The 17,219-nt window shown below is 44.9% G+C and overlaps 1 protein-coding gene across 2 annotated transcripts in view; it reads left to right on the top strand.

Annotated features, from left to right (window-relative positions):
* Window positions 1–17,219, top strand: part of SMOC2 (SPARC related modular calcium binding 2) — a 266,270-nt gene that overhangs the window by 79,530 nt on the left and 169,521 nt on the right. The gene's annotated exons all lie outside the window — the stretch shown is intronic.

The following is a 17,219-nucleotide window of genomic DNA, read 5'->3' as shown; positions in this document are numbered from 1 at the left end:
AATGAATGAAAACTCTCAAATTCATTTAATGGGAAGTACATGCACATACACACACACACACATTCATGCACACACATACACACACTCATGCTCATGCACACTCAAACTCATACACACACACTCACATTCACACAACACATGCACACACACACACTCACAAGTATTCATACACACTCATTCACACATATGCATACACACCCATACACTCACACACCCATGCTGTCACAGACACCCATGCTCACTCACACTCACAACACCCATGCCCACTTACACAACACCCATGCTCACTCATACACACCCATGCTCACTCACACAACCAACACCCATGCTCACTTACACAACACCCATGCTCATTCACACACACCCATGCTCACACACACTCATGCTCACACCTATGCTCACAACACACCCATGCTCACTCACGCTCACAACACCCATGCTCACACACACCCATGCTCACTTGCACACACTCATGCTCTCGCACACACCCATGCTCACTCGCACACACCCATGCTCACGCTCACAACACCCATGCTCACACACACCCATGCTCACACCCATGCTCACTCACACACCCATGCTCACACCCATGCTCACTCACACACCCATGCTCACACTCATTCTCACACTCACAACACCCATGCTCACGCACACACACCCGTACCTATTCACACACACCCATGCTCACTCACACTCATGCTCACTCACACACACACATGCTCATTCACACACCCATAGTCACACACACATGCACTTTCACAATTCACACACACTCAGACTCACACACACAATTTATACACACATATAAACTGGGCCTCATGCACACACTTACAATCCACATACACTGACACACATACGCACATTCACACATTCTCACACACTCGCATTCATATGCACTCCCGCATACACTCATACTCACAGCCTCACACACAGCGTCATACCTTCACACACGCACTCACACACACACACACAAATCTTAGTTTACTCAAGTGGACAATTGATACTCCTTGAGGCAGGTTTATTCTATATGATTCTAAAATTATATGATTGATAAGCTTCAACCTAATTTTTTTCAACAGGCTCTGATGTTACTTAGTATTAATAACTTTAATAATTGGTGTTTTCTTATTATTATTAATGACTCCTTGCAGAGCAGTCTGAACGGAAATGAATCAGTTTCCCTCTTTTATCAGAACACATTGCAATGTTTCTGTCTCCATTTAATTCAGTCCGGGAGTTCCCAGGCCCTGTGGGTGTGGCAGAACCCAGGGGCTGCAGCACCATTGTTATGTCATTACGTTGTTTCACAGGCTGGGTCCTAAAATTGGCCTGTTGATATTTATGACAGGATCCTAGAGCTTCCTCCATCAAACTCTCCTCTGGCCTTCCTTTGGCATGGACTGCCGAGGGCCCCTCGGTGACCCTGACTCACGCACCACAAAGGCACAGGCACTGGTCCCGATGGGGCAGCCTGGGCTGAGTGAGGAGGGCTCGTCTTACCTACTGGGGACTGCAGCATCATGGGGCAATGGAAACAGGCCCTGCGCAGCACCCCCTCCCCTCAGCCTTGGTCTCCCAAGCACCCCCCGCCCAGCACTGGAAATGTGTTTACATCGTATTTGACAAAGAATGAGTCAGCCCATTTATTTGGAGATCAAATATGTATTTAAAGAAGTGTTTTTCAAACCAAAGGACACACGCCCAGGAGGAACGGCATGTTTTGTTTCACATTTTGCCTTTTTTCAACCACAGACAGCTCGGCTCTTGGAGTTCTCTCACCTTCTCCTATAACGAACAATGTCCCCTGGGCAACTGCCAGAGGAATAAAATGGTTTAAAGTGGGGTTCACCACAGGGAACAGCATGGGGCAGGGATTACGGGAGTTGATGTAAAATAAGGCACATCAGTTGAAGAAACTCACTCCGTAGACAGTGTGTGCCAAAAATTCAGAGAGAGTGTTAGGCCCTGATTGTTGCTACCCACCTCAGTTATCTGTACTGACAAACAATTTAAAGATAAGTTTGAATATCCAATGATCTACTCTTCAGAGAAGGTTCTAGAAGCCACTGCCTGTGAAGTCTTAGTTTGTGTAAGCAAGTGCTGTGAGAATGGAGGGGTCAAGTAGTCTTGTTAAAGCTTGAGTTTAATATTCCTTTTTCCTGCCATGTTCCTTTAGATAACCCCAATCATTGTTCTGTTGAAAGGCCATGAGGAGGATATCGGATTAAACCTTCCCTTTAGTCACTGCCTTTGAGGCTTGGAGTCTGTGACGGATTTATTAGACAAAGGCTGGAGGTCTTCAGTTCCTTTTTCTGGGTGGAAACCAGATGCCTGTGGCCTTGTCTGTCCCTCAGTTTACTGTGGGCATCACTCCCCGAGCATCTGATCCCAGATCTTTGCCATGCCCATCTGCAGGGCCAGTGCTGCATTCCTTCTTGACAGAGAGGGTAAATTTGAATTGAACACAGATGTCTTTTTCGGTAGTTTATCATTGTTGGGTTCTTTGTGTTTGAACGTAGCATCGTTCTTCTGGATGGTTCCCCTAGTCGAGATTCTTATTCATTTCACCAGACACATTTTGTACCACAAATTGGTGACACAATAAAGGTGAAAAGGGAGAGGTAGGTAAAGACAAAACTCACCTCACAAAAGTAAGTTTCCCTTAAAAAGATTAAATAAAAAGAAGGCTCAGGTACCTGTGGACTTCAAAATCATGCTTGTTTTGGCCCTACAGCCTCCAAGGAGAGCAGATGTTAAAATGACGTTACTTTAAGGAGAGGTTGTTAACTATACATTATATTTTAAAAACAAGTGGGCATTCTGCATTGTCTTAATTTCCTTGGGCTTCTGCAACAAAAATACCACCAGTGGGTGGCTTTAAAGAACGGGAATTGATTGTCTCACAGTTTTGGAGGCTGAGAGTCTGAATTCAGGGATTTGGCGGGGCCAGGCTCCCTCTCCCTGTTGGCTCTAGGGGAAGGTCCTTGTCTGTTTCAGCTTCTGTCACCCAGGGTGTTTCTAGTTGCTCCTTGGCTAGTAGAAGATTCCTCACATGGCTTCTCCACTGTGTGTGTCTCTCCCTGTCCCTTTTCCCTTTTTGTAAGACAGCATTCAGAAATGATTAGGTGTAGGACCCACCCTACTCTTACCTGACCTTATCAACATAACACAAAGCCTGTTTCCAAACAGGGTCACATGCACAGGTGTAGGGGTGAAGACTTCTGTGTATCTTTTGGGTGGGGCAGTTCAGCCCATAATGTGCATCTCTGATATTCTAGATTTGGGGTGCAGGGTTTGGGTTCGGAGAAACCTCTGGTTTAGCAGTTATCTTGCACCTGATTTAAATATGCTCCACCATGGGGACTGTCCTGAAAAAGTGGGTCTGTATCTGTCGTCACAGTTCTCACTCCAAAGCCCACTCTTACTGAGTTCTGGCTCATGGACGGGAATAGGACCTTGTTGTTGGAGAATGGCTCCTTCTCACAGGCAGGTTTACGTTGCCATCACTTACCGTCTGTTCACCCTGTTATGGATTGACTTGTGGCCCTCCCAAAAGATGTGTCTAAGTCCTGATCCCGGTAGCTTGTTTGGAAATAGGGTCTTTGAAGGTTGAGTTATCAGCTAAGTTAAAGTGAGGTCATACTGGAGTAGGGTAACTCCTATTCCCACCTGAGTGATGCCCTCATTAAAGAGGAGGAGGGACACAGAGAGAGACAGAGAAGATGCCATATGGTCATGCATCTGCAAGCCAAGGAATGGCCAGAAGCTGGATGAGACCAGGCAGGATCTTCCCATAGAGCCTTCAGAGGGAGTGTGGCCCTGCTCATGCCCAGAACTCAGACTCCCAGCCCCCAGAACTGTGAGACAATGAATTTCTGTTCTTGTGAGCCATCCAGTCTGTTGTACTTTTTTATATCAGTCCTGCAAAGCCAATACACTCACTCTTCACTTATCAACATGGTTGGGTTCCAAAGACCAGGTTGTTCTGGAGAAATTGGCATTATGCAAAAATGGAGGATGACTACATCAGATCACAAAATGGAGGATGACTACACTGTTGTACAACTGCCAAATTATATCATTACATAGCTGCCAAATTACTTCATTACCCAGCTGCCAAATTACAGCATTATATAACTGCCAAATTACATCATTACATAACTGCCAAACCACTGAGAATCATGGTCCAGCCAAATTGACCCACAACCTTAAATTAACCATCATAGCCACTGTTACTCTCACCTTGTGCCTTGGTGTTCGTTATTGCCAGATATACATCGTTAATGTGCAAAATAGTAGATAGCAGATTTTTTACTATTGTCATAAATGTGGAATGTCAGATAACAAGATAGTTGATAAGTGAGGAGAAGGTGTACAAACCCCACTGTCCAGTGTTTAATAGCCACCAGCCTGCTTTAGGGAGTCCCTGGGTGGCACAGTGGTTAAACACTCAGCTACTAACAGGATGCTCCTCGGAAGAAGGCTTGGTGATCTACTTCCATAAAATCAGTCACTGAAAACCCTACAGAGCACAGTTCTGCTCTGACCCACATGGGGTCACGTAAGTTAGAACCCGATCGATGGCAGCTGCTCAGGTGTTTTTCAGCCTGCTTTCTGGGCAAATGTGGCAGAACTGATGCTCTGGGAGGGCAGGTGAGGTCTGAGCTTCCACTGAGCTGCTGCTGTTTCTCTCCCATCGCTAAGAACAAATTCTGCAGCAAAATCCAGGTCAGGAACCTTCATCTCTGAAGGTGAGGGAGGGAGGGGATTAAACTGTCCTCTTACGTGGTTCCCAGGAACACAAACAGCCATCCTGATTTCCTCTAAATTGTTCCTGTCGTTGAAATCCACCATGTCTCAGAGCAGCATCCCAGCAAATGCTGGCTCTGTCTTCAAAGTTCTGAGGGCGTCGTTGCGTATTTGGGGGTGACGGTCTCTAGGCGGATCCCTTTTGTGTGTCCTCGTTTGGAAACAACAATTAAAATACTTCAGTCCATATCTAATTAAGTTGGATGAAAATTTTCTGCCTATTTCCTATTACGGCCGAGCAATTGACCTTGAGAAGAATCACAGTGGTTTATGCTGGTGGTTTTTCTCATATTTCCTGGACATTTGTGGAGTTTGTGTTCTCAGAACTCAGTGAACACATTAATATTTTTCTTTTGATCTGATACCATTTGGGCCCCCTTTCTCTTCAACAAACTCTCTGGCATTGAATAAAAAGCGGAAGAAAAAAAAAGTTAAATGCCAGGAGACTTGGAGCTATTTTGAGATTTCTGAGAACAAGATTATAATGGATATCTGACAAAAGTAACTTCCTTGGAGATTTCCGGTACCAAGAGCTTTATAACTGACGGATTTGTGTGACCGGAGGGTGATTAGAAAACTGGCCCCTGTTGTTCATCACGCCGTCCTTGTGGCGGGCGGGTCATAGACACCCTCATCACCATTGTGGCAGAAGTAAGCCCCTGCTCAGCGCTCTGGCTGGCTCTGTCAGAGGCAGCCACGACTCCGCAAGCGTAGGAGATGGGCTATCGGAGGTAATGACTGTTGTTATAAAGCCACGTCCACACCCTCACTCCACAGTGTGAGTAAATGAATTATTATTAATATTTCCACTGCGATTTTGGCTGCTTAGAGTCTTTGTTCTTCCCCTAGGGGAACCCCCAGGGTGAGGCCTAGGATTTTACACTGGCCAAATAATAATTATGGTTATATGAAGCTTAATATTTATTTACGGTATGTAGGACGGTGTTTTATCTCACACTCCCCAGGCAAAGCCTGGTCCTTCATGAGTGTATTCAGTGCAGCCTGGTAATCCGCTGGTTCTTACGGGTGGCGGTGGCATCATGAGGGCTGGGGGCCTGAGGGGCTGCTCTCCGGGGTCACCCGCCCAACATGTCACCTTCAAACCACCTGGATCCCGCCAGGGTACCTCTTCCCAAAGAGACAAGACCTGGAGCAGAAATGCCTCACAGAAAGCAAGCAGAGCATTCCCTTGGACATGAGCAGGTGCCGTGTGCCAGGCGTCCCTTCCTTTCCTGGGGTGTGAGGTGAGGGCCGCTCGGGGTGGGCACACCAGGGCGGCCAGGACAGAGTGCGGCTGTGACATCCAGCAGAGATGTGGGTTTGACTATTCCACAGAAGGCAATAACTTACAGTTGTATCAGCCGTGGTCCCAGCTGACAATAAGGAGGGTTACCAGTGGAATTTCTGTGACACCTGAGGTGCCAACACCCCCCTTCGCTGCCCATGTTGGGTTGCGCTCTGTACATTTTTATTTTTATTTTATAAAAGAAATGTGATGTAAAGCCTGTGGTTGTTGGTTACAGTTGAGTTGACTCTGACTCATGGTGACCCCATGTGTGCAGCGTGGAACTGCTCCATAGGGTTTTCAAGGCTGTGACCCTTCTGAAGCAGATGGCCAGGCTTGTCTTCTGAGGTGCCTCTGGGTGGGTTTGAACCTCCAAACTTTTGGCTAGTAGTTGAATACTTAACCATTTCTGCCACTCAAGCCAAAAACCAAACCCACTGCCGTCGGAGTGGACAGAGTAGAACTGCCCCATAGGGTTTCTAAGAAGTGACTGGTAGATTTGAACTGCTGAACATTTTGGGTAGCAACTGTAGCACTTAACCACTACGCCACCCAGGGACTCCTGTATAGAGTCTGTTTTCCTGTGCCATTGAGTGGATTCTGACTCATACCAACCCCACAGGATATGGTAGAACTTTCCCACAGGGTTTCCTAGGCTGTAATCTTTACAGGAGCAGACTGCCAGGTCTTTTCTCCTGTGGAGCCACTGGGTGGGTTCCAACCGCCGACCTTTTGGTTAGCAGCCAAGAGCTTTAACCGTTGCTCCACCAGGACTCCTTCCCTATCAGTACACTCGGTGATAATCACTGTGTCTCTACCCACCCCCCAAACCTCCGAGTTTGTGGCTCCGACGTGTGTCAAGACCCTTGGGAGCTAGTTCACTGTACAGCCCGGGGCCCCCCAGCCCACCTGGAGTAGAATCTTTGAGGAGGAGGCCCCAGTATCTGCATTTTAGAATATTTCCAGGCTGTTCTGTTGTTCATTCAAGTTTGAGCACGCCTGAACTCACATAAAAAGCACTGTCTTCATTTCCGAGGGATGCGCTAGCAAAGGACCACAGCTAGGTTGCTATAACAACGGGCGTTTGTCGACTCACAGTTCCGGAGGCTGAGATGAGGGTGTCAGCCATGTCGACTCTTCCTGAACCTACCCTCTCCTAGCTCCTGGTAGCTCCAGGGATTCCTTGGTTTGCATCTGCAGCGTTGTGGCCGTCCTTCCTCTGTCGGCGTCTGTTATTTTTTATAAAGGCGCCAGTCATACAGGATCTCGCTACTCCAGTGTGATCTTATGTTAATTTAGCTGACAACATCTTCAAAGACCCTGTTTCCAAACAAGGACATGATCACAGGTACCGGGGTCAGGACTTCTGCATATCTTTTTGGAGGACACAGTTCAGACCACTATGGGCATCAAATCGGAGGTCACTCACTAGGTTTCTCCAACAAACTGGGTAAGGGACTGCATACATTTGAACCAGTTTTCTAATTTCTAAAATGGTAGTTGAACCAAATGAAGTCTAAGAATTTTTTTCTTTTTAAGATTTTCTGACCATTAAAACGTGTTCCTGCACAAAATATGGTAAATACATACAATTGAGTATTGTTGTGGCTGTTGTTGTTCGGTGCCATCGAGTTGGTTCTGACTCATAGCAGCCCTATGTACAAAACAGAACACTGCCCAGTCCTGCACCATCCTCACAATCATTGCTATGTTTGAGCCCATTGTTGCAGCTGCTGTCAGCCCATCTCGTTGAGGGTCTTCTTCTCTTTTGCTGACCCTCTCCTTTACGAAGCATGATGTACTTCTCCAGGGATTGGTCCCTCCTGATAACACACCCAAAGTACGTGAGACAAAGCCTCTCCATCCTCACTTTGAAGGAGCATTCTGGTTGTACTTCTTCCAGGACAGATTTGTTCCTTCTTTTGGCAGTCCATATATTCAATATTCTTCACCAACACCACAACTCAAAGGCATCAGTTCTTCTCTGGTCTTCCTTATTCATTGTCCAGCTTTTGCATGCATATGAGGTGACTGAAAATATCATGGCTTGGGTCAGGCACACACCTTAGTCCTCAAAATGACATCTTTGCTTTGTAACACTCTAAAGAGTAGTCCATTACTACTCAGCCGTAAAGAGAAATGAATTCCGCTGTATGCCACTACATGGATGAACCTTGAAAACATCATGCTGAGTGAAATAAGTCAGCCACAGAAGGACAAATAGCGTGTGATCCCACTTATATGAATGTCATGGATTTAATGATATCCCCCCAAACGTGTGTCAGTTTGGCTGGGCCATGATTCCTGGTACTGTGTGACTTTAACATCCTGCCTCTATGATGTTAATGAGGGAGGATGAGCGGCGGTTGTATTAGTGAGGCAGGACTCAACCTAGAAGACTGGATTGTGTCTTGAGGCAGTCTCTTGAGATATCAAAGAAAGAAGTGAGCAGAGAGACGTGGGGACCTCATACCACCAAGAAAGCAGTGCCGGGAGCAGAGCGCATCCTTTGGGCCCAGGGTCCCTGCGCAGAGAAGCTCCTAGTCCGGGGAAAGATTGATGAGAAGGCCGACAGAGAGAGAAAGCCTTCCCCTGGAGCTGACGCCCTGAATTTGAACTTTTAGCCCACTTTACTGTGAGAGAATAAACTTCTCTTTGTTAAAGTCATCCACTTGTGGTGTTTCTGTTATAGCAGCACTAGATGGCCAAGACAAGGAAATAAATGCATATATAGAAACTAACGATTTTTGGTGATTACCAGGAGTGAGAGGGAGGGGCAGGGGAAGTTTTTGCTTAGGGGCCGTTGAGTTTCTGGTAATGGTGGTGGAACGTTTTGTAAAAGGATAGTGGCAATGCTTGCTCAGCGTGATGAATGTGTGTCACTGAATTGTACCTGTGGAAGTTGTCAAAAAACAAAAACAAGCGTGTTCCTAGCAAGCATTTCCTAGAAAGCTCTGTCACCTGCCCCTCTCCTTCTTCCATTGACGCTGCCATGGCAGAGGACAGAACCGTTTGTCTTGTTGCCACATAACTTCCTCTGGAAGCTCCTTTACCCACAAAAAAGCACCCAGTACTAGAGGGTGTAGTTTGGCTACTACAAATGAGTCAGCGGCCTGCAGTCATTTTCTCCACTGCAACAAGCCCATGGGGCCGTGGGCTTGTAAGGTCTGCACCCTGTTCCTACCACACTGGGTCTAAGTTAGATTTCTCTCTTCCCCCAGGCATTGTGAGCCTGTCTGAGATGTGGTCCATCCCAGGTTGTCCTGGGACTTGTTCATGCCATCTGCACTCATCTTTCAGAGACACTGTATCCAAATAATGTTTGCCGTAATCTTTTATGGCATTCTAAGTAGGTCTGCTGTTTGGAAATGCCCTTCTTTATGGACTAAAGTAGACATAACAAGAGGTGGTGTCTGGTCTCATGTTCAAGCCGTGATCAGAAACACACCAGCATATTTCTGAACCGTTACATAGGAATAAGAAAAAAGAAGATCTGTCTATTAGCAATACCTATTGTCTTTGGAAACCCTGGTGGCATAGTGGTTAAGTGCTGTGGCTGCTAACCAAGAGGTCGGTAGTTCGAGTCTGCCAGGCACTCCTTGGAAACTCTATCGGGCAGTTCTACTCTGTCCTGTAGGGTCGCTATGAGTCAGAACAGGCTCGACAGCAGTGGGTTTTTTTTTTTTTTTATAGTCTCGAAGCACTAGCTAGTCAGAAGAGCTTGGAAGAGTTGTAACACAGCTTTAAGGTGGGTTCCTGCCCCCAAGAAGGTCATAATCAAGCTTCACAGGAAAGGGCTTGGTGAATGTCTGTGTGATAACCTGTTTTGATGATTATTCATTATCATGGAGATGGTTATGATCAGTTGTTTCCTATATAAATGTTGTGAAAATTGTCTGAAAGCTTTAATCTACGCTTGCAGTAGTTTGCACTTTATCTTAATATTTTTCTTTGATGATTTGGTAGCTCCAGTTATGCAGTCAGCATTTTCCTATAGTAGTTTTTTTCCCCATCATTATGAATTTAAAATGATAATATTTATATAAAATAAAAATATTTAGTTCCCTTCTCTCCTCACTCTAAAATAACATCTTTGTTAGTTACCTCACCTGCATCCTGGAGGACTTTCAGCCATATCCTTATATTCAGAAAGGAAGAGAATATTTTGTTTATATCAAAGAAGATTGCAGCTAGCATTCTAAAATTTTCTCAGTCTGACCATCAAAATGATGGGTGATTAAAATGTTGTTAGTTGCCATCCAGTTGGCTCCGACTCAGGGCGGTCCCATAAACAGCAGGACGGAACACAGTCTGGTCCCGCACCACCTTCCCAGTCGCTGGTCTGCTTGAGGCCACTGTTGCGGCCACTGTGTATTTTGATTCCAACCTTGGGGGCTCATCTTCCGCCATTTTATGGAACAGTATTCTTTTGTGATCCACGAGGTTTCCATTGGCTAATTTTTGGAAATAGATCGCCAGGCCTTTCTTCCTAGTCTTCCTAGACACCACTCTCTCGTCAGTTTGTCACACCGTGGTGGTTTGCCTGTTGCTGTGATGCTGGAAGCTATGCTACTGCACTTCAAATACCAGAAGCATCACCCCCAGTGGAGAGGCTTCAGTGGTGCATCCAGACTAAGATGGGCTAGGAAGAAAAAAAAAGCCTGGTTAAAGTGTTACATCTTATAAAACAGTGTCTGTCTTCATTGGATACCAGTAGAAGACAAATTGTTGTCACTCTTGGGGATTTCACTTCTACGGCCATGACAATGGAGGGTTTACGTCTTTGCCTCTATTCAGTCACTTATCCAGTAGTCTTCGGATGCCAGCCCTGGGTGTGTCAGGCCCTTCCCAGCCGTGAGAGAGTTTACGGAGCCACCCTCACAGTCATACCTACTTAGTAACCATTCTATATCCAGAGTTAGCACAGGACTCTGTGCACCAGAAACGCCTGCTCTCGTATTTCATGCTATATGCCGTACTGTGTAAATCTGGTGTTGGTGGCGGTTGCTGTCGAGTCGATTCCGACTCGTGGCGACCCCGTGTGTGCAGAGTAGAACCACTCCATAGGGTTTTCAAGGCTGTGACCTTGCAGAAGCAGCTCACCAGGCTTTCCTTCCGAGGCACCTCTGGGTGAGTTTGAACCTCCAGCCTTCTGGTTCGTAGTTCAGACCTTCAGCATTTGCACCTCCCAGGGACTCGGGTTGCGTATAAAAAAAATGGGACTCTAAATACTAACATATTTTCCCAAGGTTTCTGCCTCAACAAGAGGCTTACTGACTAGAGTTGAACTCTAGACCCACAAGCTCCGGGCTGTACTAAACACCTTGGAAAAGTAACACACGGAGAGTCAGAAGAAGTATGTGACTCATGTTTGTCTAGTTGAGCCTTCTTATGGCACCCTGTTCTATAATAGACACTACACGGCCCCACAGAGGGCTCGTGGGGCTTGAGGATGAAAGGTCAGACCACCCATAAACATCCGCCGACTGAGTCTTGTTTTGTTCAAGTGTTCTCAGTGTTTTGTAACTGGGTCTCTCCAAAGTTCCTGTGTGTAGAATGTTCAGCAAAGCTGCCTCTCCCAATTGTTCCTTCCTCCTGGTTTGATTGATTTTAGCAAAGTAGAAAATATTTGCTTGCTGCTTAAAAGGAAACCATCGTTAGAAATAACCATTAAAAACACGGTTGTTTATTTCTGGTTTATAATGAGTATTACATTTTGATGGTTTCCATGACTAGAGTATCCTGATACATAAACAAGTTTTGTGACCCCACTGGAAGAAGAATCCGTTTTACTTTGTAACTGAGGGAGGGAAAAAAAAAAAAAAAAATGAACAACCAGGTTGAAATAAATTGCTTGCAAAACTCATTAACCTATACAACTCAGCCAAAAATTAATTTTAGAAGCCAGTTGTTACCAGTGCCTTGTGAAACGTGATATTAAACTCTGTTTTCAAGTCTCTGTTCTCTCAGATAAGAGCAAAAGATTTTCAAAAACATATGATCAAATTTGCAACAAGGAGTTTTCCCTTGGTCTGGTGAAAAAGCAATTAAATTCTTTGATTAGAATGAGAGTCGATTATCATTTTGATTTAATTAATTTTTTTTTAATTAATATTGTAGTTTTGAGATACGGTAGACTTCCTGAGGTGGAAATTGACCTAAACATTATTATGAGCCAAAAATTATGAGATACCACTTCTTATCTACTAGGATGGCTGTAATTAAAAAAACAAAAAACAGTAACAACAAAAACCTGGAAATAAAGTGCTAGTAAGGATGTGGAGAAATTGGAACACTCTTCTTGCTAGTAGGAGTGTGAAATGGTGCAGCCAATTTGGAAAACAGTTTAGCGGCTTCTCAGTATGTTAAGCACAGAATTACCGTGTGACCCAGCAATTCCACTCCTAGGTCTGTACATCTAAGGGACTTGAAAGTGGGGAGGGACTCGAGCAGATACCTGCTGGCCATTGCTCATTGCAGCGCTGTTCACAAGAGCTGAAAGGTGTACACAACCCACATGTCCATTAACTGATGGAGAAACCAGACGTGCTATGTGCACGCAGTGGAGCACCGTTCAGCCACAAAGGTCTCATACACACTAGGGCAGGGACAAATCTTGGAAACATTATGCTGAGTGAAGGAAGCCAGGCACAAAAGGTCACATATTGTGGCCTTCATTTATATGAAATCTATCCAGAATGGACAAACCCATAGAAGTTACAGAAAGTAACTTAGTGGCTCGAGGAATGGAAGGATGGGGCGTGGTTACTGAACAGGCACGAGCTTCCTTTTAGGGGATGAAGGTGTTGTGAAGCCAGATAGTGGTGATGCTCCCGCGTTATGAACATACTTAATGCCCGCTGAATTGTTCACTTTAAAATGGTTAAGATGGTAAATTTTAAGTAATGTATACCCATTGCCTTTGAGTGGATTCCAATCCATAGCGACCCCATAGGGTTTCCAAGGCTGTAAATCTCAGTGGAACCAGACTGCCACATCTTTCTCTGGCAGAACCACTGGTGGTTTTGAACCACCAACCTTTGGGTTAGTAGTCAATTGCTTTAACCACTGTGCTACCAGGGCTCTTTAGGTTATGTATGGTTTGCCATAATAAAAGAAAAAGATGCTGTTCATGTTTTGAGGATTTAGAAATAGAAATAGTGTCCAGAGTAAAATATCAGTAAGGCCACTGAACAATTAAAGACCTGATTAATTTTTAATTTAACTTCTAGAAGCAGGAAGAGTGAAAATAAAAGAGGAAAAGAAATTAATAACCTGTAAATAAAGCTTCAAGGGGAGAATATTCTCTCTATTAAATTATTTCAAATGTGATTGAAAAGTTGGGGGTGTCTTTACTATTTTGCCTTCTTTAAAGAGGAACATTTAATTTAGTCTAAGGCTGAATTGAAGAGGACTTGAAGCACTTCCTGATGAAGATCAAAGACCACAGCCTTCAGTGGATTGCACCTCAACATAAAAAAAAAAAAAAAAGGGAAACAAAAATCCCCACAACTGGACCAATGAGCAACATCATAATAAACGGGAAAAAGATTGAAGTTTTTAAGGATCCATAATCAACAGCCATGGAAGCAGCAGTTAGGAAATCAAAAGACACATTGCATTGGGCAAATCTGCTGCAAAAGACCTCTTTAAAGTGTGGAAAAGCGAAGATGTCACCTTGAGGACTAAGGTGTGCCTGACCCAAGCCATGGTATTATCAATCACATCATATGCGTATGAAAGCTGGACAATGAATAAGGAAGACCGAAGAAGAACTGATGCCTTTGAATGGTGGTGTTGGTGAGGAATATTGAGTATACCATGGACTTCCAAAAGGATGAATGAATCCATCTTGGTAGAAGTACAACCAGAATGCTCCTTATAGGCAAGGATGGTGGGACTTCGTCTTACATACTTTGGACATGTTGTCAGGAGAGACCAGTCCCTGGAGAAGGACATCATGCTTGGTAAAGTAAAGGGTCAGTGAAAAAGAGGAAGACCTTCAGTGAGATGGACTGACACAGTGGCTGCAACAATGGGCTCAAGCATAACAATGATTGTGAGGATGGAGCAGGACCTGGCAGTGTTTCGTTCTGTTGTACACAGGGTCCCTACGAGTCGGAACCAACTCGACGGCACCTAACAACAGCAACAAAGATGTGGGTACATTAAGCATATAATGGTTTAAAGTAATATTCAGAAAACAAGGGAGATGTTACTATCTTGAACGTGCAGATCCCCTGATGATTTTGCACATTTCTATATAATTGATTTGTTGGACAGCTATGCAGACTTCTCAAATAGTAAGGACCCCAAATCTGATTTAACACTAAATATCTGGAATGAGGAACAGTAAACAGTTGGTATGAGACACATTGGGACACCCAACTGTTTAGCACTTGGTTTAACAAGGTGACTGCAAACTGGCTTTGAAGGTGTGACTTACACAGCTGCTGTAATTTCATGCTGCGAAGTCGTAATTGCTTCCTATCACTAAATAATCTGCAAAACGCTAGATGTAAGCTTGCAATTTAATATTCCATTCGACGTGGGAGCTGCAGGTTGGGGGAATATTTGATTGGTTGCAAATGTGAAGTCTTTACTAGAAGAAATCCAAAACTGGGAATGAAGTCGGCAAGTTGCTTGGAAAATTTATGTGCTTTTTTGGCATGTTCTGTGATAATTCAGATATTAGAAATAATTTCTAACTCCATCTGTACCCTCGTAGGGACCTTGCAAGCTGGAACACATATCACTTTTCCTTTCAGGCAGCCAAACCACAGGTTATACTAAAAAAAAAGGAGGACAGGAGTCCACCAAAGCTGTGATTTATCCTCAGTTAAAGCACAGACTACATTAAAACCACATGTTGCTAAGTGCTGGCTGGCTGGGCCAGCATTTAGAATAGGACTTAGGCCCCAGAGCCTGGATGAAAGAGTTTTTTTTTTCCTTAAACGCAGAGGCCCATGAGCACAAGGCGGTGTGTTACCCTAGCGGTCTAGGAAAGCACAAGTCGTACAAAGGTCTTCAAGAATTTTCCGTGGTAGAACCTACACTCAGCCTCCTGCTACCACCAGAGTGATGGCAAAGGGAGCCCGAGTCCTTGAGCCGGTGCCCAGGACGGTGTCGTGCCTGAGCCAGCAGTTTTTAACTACCAGGCAATCAAAACGTTGCCATCGAAAGACCTTGGAGAGCAGACAACATCTGAAGTATCTCTTGCAGCCCCACGCCTTCGAGGTCTCCTCGAGATACAGACACTTGTTATTTGAATCTGGAAACACTTAAGAAAGATTGGGAAACCCGTTCTTTTCAAGCTTCAACATTCAGATGAGCTACATCTCGTGATGGGCCAAAGAAGTCAAACATGTACTTGTGGTGTGCTCCTCGGGCCTGACGCCCATGGTAGCAAACATTATAAAATTCTTCTCGAATGGCAGGGTGTTTTATTCCCCAGAACATGTTTTATTGGCCCTGGTTCACCCGGAGCTCAGCCCTTGTTAATGTTAAGCTCACACCTTTAACTTGTACCGGAAGCCTGAGACCAGCTCCAGTAAGCCCCGAGCTTTCCTGTTCTCAGAGATCTCGGTCCTTGTGTTTTGACAGACAAGAGGAAGAGAAAATTAAAGTAAGACTGAGCCATCTGTTCGTTTGTGCGCCACTACCTTACTCATGGCGATGCAGATCTTGCGTGGCTGATTTTATTGTTTCTGTATTTCTTAAGTCCGTGGGTGGGTACCACCCATCTGTCAGCTTGTCCTAGTGAGGTATCTCACCTGCTGCTGTCCTGGTGGAAGCTGTGCCACTGGTGTTTCAAATACAGGCAGTGGGTTACCAACACCCAGCTTACATATAACCTGTAGTTCTGAACCAACCCCATAAAATCTATTATATTAGGAATTTGAGGTAGAGCAATGGTTCGTAACAACAAACCGGGCGCTACCGGTTCGTAACAACAAACCGGGCACTACTTTGTGAAGTGCATCAAAACATTATTGCTGCATTATTGTGTTAAAAACATTTTAGTGTATCTGGAAGTATTTTTTTAATGTTCTTTATGCATAGAAAAGTACACTATACAGTATATACTGAGACAAACAGTACCTAACTGTTCTGACTTATGTACAAATTTGACTTAAAGATGGACTTAGGAGTGGAACTCATTTGTAATCTGGAGCCTGCCTGTACCTGCAAGGTCACCTGTGCTGGACTGGTTTCAGCAGAGTTTCCAGACTGACAGACTAGGAAGAAAGGCCTGGCAATCTATTTCTGAAAATCAGCCAGTGAAAACCTCTGGATCACAATAGACTAATGTCTGACATTGTGCTGGAAGCTGAGCCCCCTAGGTTGGAAGGCGCTCACAATGCACCAAACCCAAACCAAACCCGTTGCTGTCAAGTCAATTCCAACTCCTAGCAACCCAATAGGACAGAGTAGAGCTGTCACATAGAGTTGCCAGTGAGCGCCTGGTAGATTTGAACTGCCGAGTTTTTGGTTTGCAGCCATTGCTCTTAACCACTACGCCACCAGGGTTTCCTCAAAACACACAGTGGCTGCAAAAATGGACTCCAGCATAGCAACTATCATGAAGATGGCAGGACTGGGCATCACTGTACATAAGGTCACCTTGAGTTGGAGCCGATTCACCAGCAACCACCACCACATTTCCTAATTAGTTTTATCCAGAGTGAGATTCGCTATGCTTGCGTGCTTTTAGACTTACCACTTTTTTCTAGTTTGTTGAGGCAGTATCTTCTGAAGCAGCAGACATAGACTGCACTATGTCAAACTAGAATGTCATGGCAACTTTAACGTGGACACGTGGACATTTGCTGCAGAGTGGGGAGAGGGCTAAGGATATTTGATCCCCTTCTCTGATTTATTTTCAGTCTTTCCTTTTGAAGTTGGAAGAGGCAGAAGCTTAGTATTCACTTTTGAATCCTGCAAAACTGAGATGCAGAGAAAAGAGACAGCTCTCTTCTAAGGAGCATTATTTCGGTTGTATTTCCTCTGAGACTGGCTCCTTGGTGTGATCTTAATTGGGGCTCCTAGACTCACCTCCCCACTGTGTGCCTAGACGTGGTCCCAGTGTGCTTGGGTGGATGTCCTCGTACCCAGAGGAAGCCTG

Source organism: Elephas maximus, chromosome 1 (genome assembly GCF_024166365.1).
Source record: "Elephas maximus indicus isolate mEleMax1 chromosome 1, mEleMax1 primary haplotype, whole genome shotgun sequence".
NCBI lineage: Eukaryota > Metazoa > Chordata > Mammalia > Proboscidea > Elephantidae > Elephas > Elephas maximus.
Note: the sequence above shows the minus strand (reverse complement) of the source record. Positions and strands in the feature narration are given on the sequence as shown.